This window comes from Bos indicus x Bos taurus, chromosome 20 (genome assembly GCF_003369695.1).
Source record: "Bos indicus x Bos taurus breed Angus x Brahman F1 hybrid chromosome 20, Bos_hybrid_MaternalHap_v2.0, whole genome shotgun sequence".
Lineage (NCBI taxonomy): Eukaryota > Metazoa > Chordata > Mammalia > Artiodactyla > Bovidae > Bos > Bos indicus x Bos taurus.
Window position 1 is genome coordinate 1,610,832 of NC_040095.1, and position 13,635 is coordinate 1,624,466.

At 41.8% G+C, this 13,635-nt stretch overlaps 1 protein-coding gene across 1 annotated transcript in view; it reads left to right on the forward strand.

Annotated features, from left to right (window-relative positions):
- DOCK2 (dedicator of cytokinesis 2) overlaps positions 1-13,635 on the forward strand; it is a 457,789-nt gene that overhangs the window by 183,848 nt on the left and 260,306 nt on the right. The gene's annotated exons all lie outside the window — the stretch shown is intronic.

The window sequence follows — 13,635 nt, forward strand, 5'->3', positions numbered from 1 at the left end:
TACACTAAACCTTCTCTGGGCCAGCCACTTGTTTTTCAAGAAACACTTCTTATATATTGCTTGAATTAAACCTCCTGTTCACAGCTGGGAGGCATGAGTTAAAAGACTGCTCAGCAGCAGAAAAATATCACTATAGTTGGTCCAGGTTACAGTTACTGAGGGAACTATAACTTTGATTTGTTCAACTGGTAGAAATGTAAATCCTTAAGTGAAGAAGAAAGTGCTGTTTTTGAAGATGCTTTTGATCTACAGCTCTGTCTAAAGAGTCCCAGCTGTCATAGGCAATGTGGGGACAGCCAGCAGTGACTGCACCAGGGAAGTTTCCAGAAAACAACCCAAGAATTCTAGAATGGACATTTTCTCAGGGCAACTTTAGATAACATTAGTCTTAGAGATAAGCACAGTTGATTTAGCAGCCAAGATTGGGGGGGGAAGTGTTTAGTTTCAGCACAGTTTCTCCAAGCAGCATAGCATCCTAAAGTTGTCTTTCACTCTCTATTTATTACCTTTCCCTCTACGAGGAATATAAACTCAGCTTAGCTTTTTCTCTCCAACCACATTTCCTACCACTTTCAGCGGCATTCTGGGTTCTGGGGAGACGCCTCTGACTCTCCCACTGAGCCTTCCTGCTTCTTGCTCTCTGTCCTTGGCCTGTTCCCTCCATGTTTTGGGATTCTTTTTCTTCCTTCTTCTTATCCTGAGGGCCTTCAGCTGGTGGTTCACAGCCTGAATCTAGTCACAGATGTGTTTTGTTCGGCTTGCCAAGTTACTTACTACAAACCACAGTCCCATCTCTTCCTGTTGCTTCCTAGTATATTTGCCTGGATTCCGTGTGTTCATTTCTGTCTTACCCCGCTACATATCTCAGCTGTGACATCTGAATGCCTTGTGACATCTGCTGCCTTGACAGGCCCCGCCCAGTTTCCCTCCTGTTAAGAAATCGTCCTCGGTTCTGTGAGCCCAGCCCTAGTCGCTTTCCCTGCAGCATGCTGACGACTGCTGGTCTGCTGTGGAGTTCAGCATTCAGTCATGTGCAGCATTATGTGTATTCTTGTCGTATCCGGACTGTCTGGCACGTGCGGAAGGAGGCCCAGCACTTGTTTTTGTTACTTCTCTTTGCAGTGAAGCTTGTGTCTTTCCACCTCTTTGATCGTGAGCATCTGCTGTTTGTCAGGCAGTGTTCTAGGCATAGGGGTGGGAGGCAAAGGTGCTTAAGACAAAATGCTCTTAAATTTACGATGTCTGAGACCTGTTTCCTAGGACTCTCCAGCTCTAGTCTGGGGAGTCAATGGTCTATGCATTTTGGGAGGCACACTTGTCCTCTGCCTTTCTCCATGGTTATCAGTCTTACCACTGCCATCATGAACTCTCTGAATATCCAAAGCAGAACTATTTTGAAACCTGGGTTAATTGCCCTCATCTCTGACACCACCCTTCCCCCCATTCCGCCTTGCTCCAGCCCATTTCGAAGACATATATTTACCCCAGTCTCCCAGAATTTTGACACAGACCACCACCTACTGGAAGTGCTCTTACGAACATGCCTCATACCTGGTTTACAGCCTCTCCGTGCACAGGGCTGGCCCAGTCTTATGTTTTCTCTGTATTTCTACATTGCCTGGGCATAGTGCCGGATTCTGAGCAGATACTCAATAATTAATCTTTGTGGTTTGATTGATCCTCCCATCTTCAATTAGTCTACTTTCCAGAAATACATGCTGACACTAATTTTATTTTTTGTGTTCAGCAAAACCTAATGAGAAAGGTAAATCAGCTGCGGTTGTAAATCAGCTTCATATAAAAAGCAGGTACTAACTTTTGAGTACTGCTGTGCTCCTAAAGCTGTTCATGCATCAGTTTAGAATTCAGCATGCATTTTCTGATGGAAATCATGCAGAAGATTAATGGTGGTGAAATTTCCAGGCCAGCCTGTTTGAGCCTGTTTAACCTATAGTGTAATTGAACTCTGGACAGAGAGCAGAGGCTCATATTTACTTGTTGGCATTACATGAATAGTTCACAGAGACTGTACGTACTTCACCTTACCTGACTCTCATGACGGCACCTTTGAAGTGTCCTTTAAGCCTCATGGATGCCAAGACTGCATCTGTGTTGTTCACTGTCATGTCCTAACATAATACCCATGCAGGTTGGATAGTCAAAAAATAGTTTTCATTGAGTCAAAGTCTAGTCAAAAGAGCTTTGGAGACACACTGACCGTGGATTAGAATCCCGGCTTCTGCTCTCACAAGCTGCGTGCTCATTGGGAAGTTATATGTCCTGCCTGAACCTGGCTCACCTCTCCATATTTTGTTAGTCATGGCCACCATGCTGATACTCAATGTAGGTTTCTTCTTTCCTTCCCTCTTGCCCTGATGTAATCCCCCCGAAAGCATTTGGTTAATGATGTCTGCTTCCCGGGCTGTACTGGTTGAGGTGCTGGTGACAGGAAGGTGGTTTTTGGTATCAGAGCCTTTCAACCATTTTTGAGGACACGTAAGTTCTATTTCCAGCTCTAGTTCTGACAGTCTGTGTGATCTGAAGCAGGTCACTCAAACATATCTTTGAAAAGTTGATGGATTTCGATTATTTTCAAGCTTTTCCCCTTAAGTATCTCTAAATTTAGGTGAATGAATATAAATTATCAATATTCTGGAGATCTTTCCCAAAGCTGAATTTATTTGAATTCAATCTCATGCTTTATCTTAATTATTCATGCATGCTTTATTTTCTACTTCACGATAGACCCATGTTTTAAAAGTATTCCTGTTATTTGTGAGTCTCCCATAAATGAATGTTACTATAAGCCAAACACTGTGTGAAAGACCTTGTCTGCAGGAATCAGCTCTTACTGTGATCCTGTGAGTGAGCTGTTATCATGCCCCAGTTGCTGATGAGCAAACAAGGCTTACAGGACTTTTAATAAATAGACTTAGGCTACACAGAAAGTTAGTAGCAAAGCCAGAATTCGCTCTGTCTGAATCTAAACTTTTCCGTACACCTCATCAAGGGGTAAGTAAAAACTGACTTCCCTTGGCCATCAAATATATTAATAAAAATGCTATGCCAAATTAACTGGAAAAAGCAGAGCGCAAATTGTCTGCAGGCTGCAGACAGATTTTTCAGGCATGAGGGCGAGAAGGTACCATAGAGGAGGTGAGACATGTTGCTGGGCTGGAACTTTGCTTATGGTAGTATTTGTGCAATAAATAATAACCTTGAAAAACTACTCTGCTTAATTTAGAAATGTGCCGAATGGATAATGAGATAGTTGCTTTTGTTAGCCGTAATTTTTCCTAAACATTTTTGTGAGGGATCAGAAATGTAAAAATGCAGGCAAAGTTGGTATTTTTTAATGCCTCCCTCTGGCTTGACATGTCCCTGTGTGGTTGTGAGTAGGTGACAAAGGACAGCTATGCCTCAAAGGACCTTATGGACAGGCACTAGAAATCTGATGAACAGAATCTGAAAGGAACTTCTGTGGAAATAGAGTTTTTCTTATGTGAGTAGAGTTAGTCTTTAGAGAACAGAAGTGATGTTTTCATTTCTGGGGACAAGGAATGACATGATTCAGGGAAGATTGGAGAGGAATAGCTATAATCTTCCAAACTTTCAAACAGTCCCAAGAAGACTAAATATTTATCTGCTTGAAGTCTATTCTAGAAGACAAACTATGACACCACATCCTCTTGGTTATAGGCTAGAAGGTGAAATAAGAAGAGGAGATGGTGCCTGCATAAAGAAAAAGAAGGAAAGAAATCACCAGCATCTTTGCTCTTTGAGAATACATAACACATCTGTTATTTTGCATCAAACTCTGAATTGATAAGATTCAACATAAATTTAAGTGTGTTAGTTGCTCAGTTGTGTCTGACTCTTTGCAACTCCATGGACTATAACCCTCCAGGCTCCTCTGTCCACGGAGTTCTCTAGGCAAGAATGCTGGAGTGGCTGCCATTCCCTTCTCCAGGGGATCTTCCTGAGCCAGGGGTCAAACCCGGGTCTCCTGCATTGCAGGAAGATTCTTTACCATCTGAGCCACCAGGGAAGTCCTAAAGTAAATTTAGGCAATATCATTTACCCATCCGTTCATCCATCTGTCCAGCCATTCTTCTATCCACTGATACATTCATTTTATATATTTACTCATGTATTTTGTGCTTGGTCTTCTCTGGTGGCTCAGTGGTAAAGAATCTGCCTGCAATGCAGGAGACATGGGTTTGATCCCTGGGTTCGGAAGATCTCCAGAGAAGGAAATGGCAACCAACTCCAATATTTTAAGTGGGAAATCCCATGGACAAAGGAGCCTGGAGGGCTACGGTTCAAGGGGTACAAAAGAATCAGCCAAGACTTCGCAACTAAACAACAGCAAAATTCTGTGCTTACTTTTTGTCAAGCAGATGCTTCACTTTGGTCATTCAAAATTGAACTGTGTGGGTCCCTAGTTTTGAGAAGTATGAATAAGGTTTTGTGGGAACCCAGAAAGAAAGACAACTAATCCTGTGTGGGATGAAATGGGAGTTTAGAGTGGTTGAGTCAGAAAAGGCTTTGCAAGGGTGATGATTGAATTGGGTTTTTGACTGCTGAGTAGAAATTGGCAGGTGGACGAGGAGAGAAGGGTGTCTCAGACACAGGTAGGGCCTACTCTCAGGCCATTCTGCCTTCTCTCTGGGAAGGATGAGCTGACCAAGGGTGGCTGTGTTAGGACTCGGGAGAAACAGAACTGCATCAGACCCAAAAGGCTGAACTCCTTGAAGGAGGTGGTTGCAATTTAAGGCTAAGGTGAGGTAAATTCTGTTTCATGAACACATTGTGACTGTGGGAAGATTAAAATCACCCCAGATCTAGAAGCATTGGAAGCAGAAGACTACTTCTAAGTGTTACACACTTATCAGAAAAAAGCTCAATGTACTTCAAGAATAAACACATGCATTTAGTACAAGATGAACTGGTTATACTAATCAATTATTCCCCTCTCTCACTCTTTGAGAATAAAAAGGGACTGAATATTCAGAAGAAAGAAGACTTCTCTGCTTGCAGCTGGTCAGAAAGGGATCAGAGCCATGGCTTAACATGGCGGGCACTGAGTATATAATGGAGACCAGGAAATAGATGACCTTCTTCTTTTCCAGAAAGCTACCAGAGACCGTATATCAAATTGGAAACTTTGGAATTAATCAGAAAAATGAACTGGTCTTTCCTCTTTCAGATGGATTGTAGATATGTAGGTTTGCCACATAGAGATAGTAAGAGACTTTCTGAAGAGTTGACTGGGGGTGATAGTAAACATTAGATATGTGATAGATGTTTAAAAATATTTAAAATCATCATTACAATTAAGGAACAGGGAAGAAAATTACACAAGCTTTATGAACATGAAAACAGACAGACACACACGCTATAGGGGTCAATGAGGTGAGAAAGATAGAGAGGGAAGGAGAGAGAGAATGAACTCTGACTTCTCCAGAAGAGGAGAATGCCTTTGTTTTAGGAGGCAGGATTTTATCAGCACCATGGAGAGCAGCACAAATTCCATATTGCTTCTTTATAGAGATGAGTTTCCAGGAAGAGTTTTAATTATATTCAGTCTTAACTGAAAAGACAACATTGATGTCTGTATAACTGCACACATAGATCAGAAGATACACATTCATTCCTCAGATTTATTGCTCTTTTTTGACCAATCCTCTTGTATTTAAGATTAGCCTACTTTCTCCATCCCTTATGGGCAAAGCACAGAGGTTCAAGGGTAAGATTTTAAAGCCTCCTGTTGATGGTAATTTTTCTAAAGTTTTTCGTATAATTGATCTTTAAGTCTTATCAGTGAGTGCAGGCTCTGAATTCTGGCTGAGACACAAGATCCTGGGATGTTTCATGAGACCTGTCTCTGAACTCAGTTTTATGCCTGCCTGATTTGGGAGGGAGAGAGTCCATTAAAAAAAATTGGCAGTAGAGTTTTTATTTGGGGAGACCCTGCTGAGGAAACTAGATCAATCATCACTGAATGAGCTGTCTAATACCTATATTCTTTGTCTGGAGGATTAGGGACATTTTCACTGTTGGAAAGAGGGGAGGAGATTGTGTATATATTTTGATTTCTCTCTCCCCTGGTCTAAGAACCCCTTAGTCATTTGTGTGGGGCCAAGCTGTGGACCCCATACAATTGAGGAAGTCCATGCCCAGAAGCTTCCAGATTCTACATTCTGATTCCATCCCCTTATCTAAGAATCTCTCCTTACTCTGTACAGCAGTTATGTGACATCTCATATTAGCTTTTCTAATTAATTAATGAAGTGAATCCTGCATCCCCTTATTAAAACTGTGATTACTTATTGTGTGTCATGTATTTGTGCTAAGAACCTAAAATAATGACAGTCTAGCCCTTATCCTCAAGGATCTCTCAGAGGACTCGCCATCTGTTTGTTGAGCCCTGAAAGGGGATTAGGTAGGACTGGATACGCCATGACCTTTACCTCACAGGAGCCTGTAGTCTTGTGTTCTAATGCTGTTATTCAGGGCCTCATTTTAACAGGAAAGAATTAGCCTTCAGCCAAAGAATGACATTTGATTCATGGAACTGCAAATATCAACAAATAGTTGGAGGTATATTTGAGAAATCATTTGCAGGATTGTGGGGGGAGAATCATTCTTGTCTGTACAGGCACCTTCTTTGCCTAAAGCCACTGCAGGACTGTGAATGAAGCCTGGTGAAGCAGTGGCATAAAGCAAAGGGAAACAGAGAGGAAGTGTTTGACTCCAGTGGAGGAGGAGAGAGAAGTGGTCAGGAATGGAGGAGTGGGGAAGGCTCTGGGTGATCAGGACACAGAGGGATAGAACCGTATTTAAATCACTTTCTGGATAAATAGCAAAGATTTTCACCACCAGGGTTTTTCACCACTTCTTATCATATCTTTTAATCATATTCTTATGGATACATAAAATATATTGTCTCATGAACAAGCAAAATGCATTAAAATTAAATAATTTAAATACTTATTTAAACAAATGGGTAATATATAAGCACTTTCTGAATTTTCTGGCCAACAGAGTTTAACAGGGTTCCTATCTGTAGTTTATCTTATTCTTATTCAAACAAGGAATTTTGACATTGCCATAAGACTATGTAATAATACTGAAAATGAGTTAGTGTACAATTTCTGTTAATTAAAAAAATTATAAATAGCTCACAAGCCCCATTTCTAAAGTGGAAACCCTAAAGGAGCCCATTTATGGTGGGCCACTTGTTAATTTGTCTTCCTTGTTACATGTATGTATTATAAATAATACAAAGTTTCTATAAAGAGCCATGCACACAACACAGGAGCCTTGCAACCAAGAGGACATAGACTCAAATTCAGCTCCATCACCTATTCTGTGCTTCTGGACAAGTTTAATAAACCTCTGAATTCCCTCATCTGTAACATGGGAAGAACCAGTATAGTAGATTGATAAGATTATTCTGTGAATTAAATGAGATGTGCCTATAAAGACCTTGTAGAAGTATCTGGCATATATTAAGTGCTGAACATTTATTGAACAGTAATAATAATTAGATTAGAATGGACCTTATTTTACATCTTAAAATAGGGTAACACTTATCCCCAGGGTTTTGGTCAAGATGCAGCAAAATAATAAATACACAGCACACAGCTCGGGAGTTGGTGATGGACAGGGAGGCCTGGCGTGCTGTGGTCCATGGGGTTGCAAAGAGTCGGACACGACTGAGCGACTGAACTGAACTGGACTGAACACAGCCCGTTGCCTGACACACAATATGATTTCAACAGATGTTAGTTGTGTTCTTTATTCATTCAGATCAGATCAGTCGCTTAGTCGTGTCCGACTCTTTGCGACCCCGTGAATCACAGCACGCCAGGCCTCCCTCTCCATCACCAACTCCCGGAGTTCACTCAGACTCACGTCCATCGAGTCAGTGATGCCATCCAGCCATCTCATCCTTTGTCGTCCCCTTCTCCTCCTGCCCCCAATCCCTCCCAGCATCAGAGTCTTTTCCAATTAGTCAACTCTTCGCATGAGGTGGCCAAAGGACTGGAGTTTCAGCTTTAGCATCATTCCTTCCAAAGAAATCCCAGGGCTGATCTCCTTCAGAATGGACTGGTTGGATCTCCTTGCAGTCCAAGGGACTCTCAAGAGTCTTCTCCAACACCACAGTTCAAAAGCATCAATTCTTTGGCACTCAGCCTTCTTCACAGTCCAACTCTCACATCCATACATGACCACAGGAAAAACCATAGCCTTGACTAGATGAACCTTTGTTGGCAAAGGTAATGTCTCTGCTTTTGAATATGCTATCTAGGTTTGTCATAACTTTGCTTCCAAGGAGTAAGCGTCTTTTAATTTCATGGCTGCAGCCACCATCTGCAGTGATTTTGGAGCCCAGAAAAATAAAGTCTGACACTGTTTCCACTGTTTCCCCATCTATTTCCCATGAAGTGACGGGACCGGATGCCATGATCTTCGTTTTCTGAATGTTGAGCTTTAAGCCAACTTTTTCACTCTCCACTTTCACTTTCATCAAGAGGCTTTTTAGTTCCTCTTCACTTTCTGCCATAAGGGTGGTATCATCTGCATATCTGAGGTTATTGATATTTCTCCCAGCAATCTTGATTCCAGCTTGTGTTTCTTCCACTCCAGAGTTTCTCATGATGTACTCTGCATATAAGTTAAATAAACAGGGTGACAATATACAGCCTTGATGTACTCCTTTTCCTATTTGGAACCAGTCTGTTGTTCCATGTCCAGTTCTAACTGTTGCTTCTTGACCTGCATACAAATTTCTCAAGAGGCAGGTCAGGTGGTCTGGTATTCCCATCTCTTGAGGAATTTTCCACAGTTTATTGTGATCCACACAGTCAAAGGCTTTGGCATAGTCAATAAAGCAGAAATAGATGTTTTTTCTGGAACTCTCTCGCTTTTTCCATGATCCAGCAGATGTTGGCAATTTGATCTCTGGTTCCTCTGCCTTTTTTAAAACCAGCTTGAACATCAGGAAGTTCACGGTTCACATATTGCTGAAGCCTGGCTTGGAGAATTTTGAGCATTACTTTACTAGCGTGTGAGATGAGTGCAATTGTCTGGTAGTTTGAGCATTCTTTGGCATTGGCTTTCTTTGGGATTGGAATGAAAACTGACCTTTTCCAGTCCTGTGGCCACTGCTGAGTTTTCCAAATGTGCTGGCATATTGAGTGCAGCACTTTCACAGCATCATCTTTCAGGATTTGAAATAGCTCAACTGGAATTCCATTACCTCCACTAGCTTTGTTCATAGTGATGCTTTCTAAGGCCCACTTGACTTCACATTCCAGGATGTCTGGCTCTAGGTCAGTGATCACACCATCTTGATTATCTGGGTCATGAAGATCTTTTTTGTACAGTGCTTCTGTGTATTCTTGCCATCTCTTCTTAATATCTTCTGCTTCTGTTAGGTCCATACCATTTCTGTCCTTTATCGAGCCCATCTTTGCATGAAATGTTCCTTTGGTGTCTCTGATTTTCTTGAAGAGATCTCTAGTCTTTCCCATTCTGCTGTTTTCCTCTATTTCTTTGCACTGATCACTGAAGAAGGCTTTCTTATCTCTTCTTGCTATTCTTTGGAACTCTGCATTCAGATGTTTATATCTTTCCTTTTCTCCTTTGCTTTTCGCTTCTCTTCTTTTCACAGCTATTTGTAAGGCCTCCCCAGACAGCCATTTTGCTTTTTTGCATTTCTTTTCTATGGGAATGGTCTTGATCCCTGTCTCCTGTACAATGTTATGAACCTCATTCCATAGTTCATCAGGCAGTCTATCTATCAGATCTTTATTCATTACTCCTTACACAATCCCCGTAGATTCCTTCCGTTTTGAAGAACAGGAAAGTAGAGCATCTCCAAGGTATATCTTCACAAATGGCCCCACCCAGCCTCCATTCATCAGCATTAAGATGTTGGACTCTTAGACTTTGGGAGGTTCAGTTTTTTGCACTCTAGGCTGTGTGTTGGAGATCCCAGTGTATTAATAAAAACCCCACAAAACCGCTTACATAATCTAAATAAAAGCAACATTTCTCTCTAGGCACAATGGTATTTGTGTGTGTGAGAGAGAGGGGTGATAGTTTTGTCACTTTTTTTTGTTGTTGCTTTAAGTAGATTTTTTTACTTGCCATGAAATGTAGGTAAAAAGCTTTTGATTAATGGAATAAAATATTTCATAGTTGTGCCTTTTACAAAAGCGTTGACCTGTGTGACTTTGCAGTGCTTCTTGCCCACTCTGTCTCAGTACCATTGACAACAGCCCTCTGCGTGTGAGCACCAAGGCTCCATAGCCACCTCAGGAGCACAGGGTGGGCTCTCCAGGAGGGGAAGCGCCCTCAGCTCTGAACACAGAGCTACCTGCAGTGCACGGCCATCCCTGGTGTGTGTCCACTCAGTCCTCTGTGAATATGGTTCCTTAGGTGTGTAGCATGCGTGCAAGCTTAGTCGCTCAGTCATGTCCAACTCTTTGCGGCCCCATGGACCATAGCCTGCCAGGCTCCTCTGTCCATGCAGGAATACTGGAGTGGGTAGCCATTCCTTTCTCCAGAGGATCTTTCTGACCCAGGGATTGAACCCAGATCTCCTGCATTGCAGGTTGATTCATTACCATCTGAGGCAGTAGGGAAGCCCAAGGTGTGTGGACTGACTCTCATTTTGTTCCAATTGGGCAATAGTTCTATTTTCTTTATTATTACACATGATTATTGTGAAAATGTCCAACAAATCTTAGCAAGTAAATTATCCCTTTGACCTCATATCTCTTCCTCTCCTCCCTGTTCAAGATTATCACTGTTAATGGTTCCCTATTAATTTTTTCAGAACTTTTGGACATAGAAAAATATTTTTCAAAATATTAATTGGCTTATATCATATGTGGTGCTGTGTAGTCTGCTTGTACTGATATATTAAGTATATCTTTCCGAATCAAGATGTATCTATGTTCCCCTTACTCCATTGTGTGGATAAGCCCAATTTGGGGACATTTATCTTACTTGCTACATTTGGATATTATAAGTGATACAATATGCTAACAACAGCTGTGCACACAAATGTCTGTGTTATTATTTACTTTGGACACATTCACAGAATGATGTATCGTCTATAAAATTCTGCCACATCCATTCATTTCTGTGATCCTAAAAAACGGAGGCAGTGGCAATTACAAGCCTGGACTCTGGGGTCAAACAGACTTGAGTTGGAGTTTGGATCAGTATTTATGTGGCATGTGACCACAGCCAGAACCTCAGTTGCCTCATCTGTTACTCTTGGATAATTAAAGTATTTCCCTCGTTTCATAGGGGCTTTCAGAATTCCCTAAGGTAATACATGCATGCTGTTGTTCAGTCACCAAGTCATGTCCGACTCTTTGCGACCCTATTGGATGCAGCACTCCGGGCTTCCCTGTCCCTCACCATCTCTTGGAGTTTTCCCAAGTTCATGTCTATCGAACTGGTGATACTATCCAACAATCTTATTCTTTGTCGCCCTTTTCTCCTTCTGCCTTCAATCTTTCCCAGCAAATATATGCATAATATGTAGTAAAAGCTCAAAAAATGTTAGCAATCATGTGCTGGAAATACCTACAGAGAATCATTAGATTCTCAAAGTAACTCTGGTATTGTGGGTGCCATTATGCCACAGATGAAGAAACTGAGGCTCAAAGATGTGAGACTGACCGTCACAAGGAAGGAACACAGTTAGTGGTAGCTCTATAATCTCTCAAGGAGAGACTGTATCTTTAGAATCCTGAAAATCATTGCCAGAGAGGTTTTGGAGAGTTTAAAGCACTTCCCACCTCAGCACTACCATCATACTTTGAAACGTGGAAGGAGCATAGAATTAGACAGAAGTCAGCTCGGGTTCAGACTTGGCCACCAATGAATGGATAATTCCCTAGCAAGTGGAATTATTGTTCCTGTGTAAGCCTCTCTGATCCCTGTATTTCACATGTGGGGCTTCAGTGGGTTTTTAAGATAAGGAAATGAGATTATGCATGTCAAGTCCACATGCACAGCTCCTAGCTTATAGGATGACCTTGAGATTGTTAGGTAACAGCGGTGTGAGAGTAAGAACCCACATCTTCCTTTCCTTTATTATCTCCCTCTACCACCAACTCAAACTCTCCCCTCTAGAGAAAACTAACCTATAGTGTAAAGACACTCATGACCGCAAGAAGGAATTGCCCAAGTCCTAGCCCGAAAGTGGGGGTTACTCATGGGTAGGAGAGGCAGAGATGATGGGGTGCAGCAAAGACCCCCAGCCAACTTCACTGATCCTGACTCCCATGTCCTTTGAGTCACTAGCTGACTCTTTCACTTGCTTCACACAATGAGCTGTTCTGTGGTAAAGTCAAGTCTTTCAGAATGGAAACTAGTTCTCGTAGGAGGAAAGAAAACAGCATTAAACCCAGAATGAAACTCATGAGAAAATCGCATCACCTCCAGGAGCCAGAGGAGAGAGAGAGGATGGCTCTGCTCTAGGTGATAGTGGGCACTATCTTGGAAGTTAGGATGTTTTCTTTCTAGGTTAGTGTTTGTGCTGCTTTCAAGATCAGAAAGAGGTCGAAAAGACTTTTTATATAGGAACACAAAGAAAAGAAAAACAATAGAGTCCATGGATGTTATGGTCAGAACATGCATCATTACTCTTGTTAAACAAAGAAGGTCTTTGGATTTAACTCTGTAACTGTGACCTGATAATCTTCATCGTAATACTGAAAAGAGGAGCTGGGGTTGTCCTTGGCATGAACACAAGGGCCAAGGCTGTTCGCATGCTGGAGCAGAGGGAGCAGTCGGTTGGACTTTGCTCGGCAGAACTGATTTTTCATTCTAGCGTTAATGACATGACTGTCACTGGTTACATGACCTTGTAGTACTCACCCACCCACCCACCCTCCCAAGAAAGTTGAAGTTCAAAATCTGAGACATTTGTATTATATAATCTCATTTTCTTGTTATTTAAACATTGACCCATGTACTTGTAATTCTTCTAATTAAATTCACTCACTTGTAAATATTTAAACATGAAATTTTAGGGTAGACATCTTTGAAAAGATGGTAGATGAAACATAGTTATATATTTTGCTCCCTGTTAAAAACCTACTGAAAAAATATTAAAGGGAGTTTTATAAAAGGAAGATAGATATCATGTGAAAAAGTAATAAATGATATGATTCATAAGCCAGCAATGCAGAAAACTGAAAATTCATCCAGTCTAAAGCAAAGATTGCCCACACAGTTTGAGGAAACGGTGATACCGAGTGTCCCTGGAGGTAGGATGAAGGAGAGAAGTTCAAACAAGTAGGATCGGTTGCAAGTCTGTGAAAGAAGCAGCCTGACTCTGAGCAGCTGGGTCACTGGACGTTCGTTCTATAAAGAGGATAAAACAGCAGGTATCTGGACTAGGAGACACCAGGCAAAATCGAAGGGAGTGATGTCTCACTCAAAACAAGGTTTCAGTCGAAGTATGCATCCTGTAAGCTCACAGGCCCAGCACTTTCCTCCCACTCAGCTTCTGCAATGCTGGCAGCCAGGCCTTAGGCCTTCAGACAAGAGCTCAGAAAAGTCTTGTCTGTGTAATCTGACCAGCCCAGACCAGCCCAG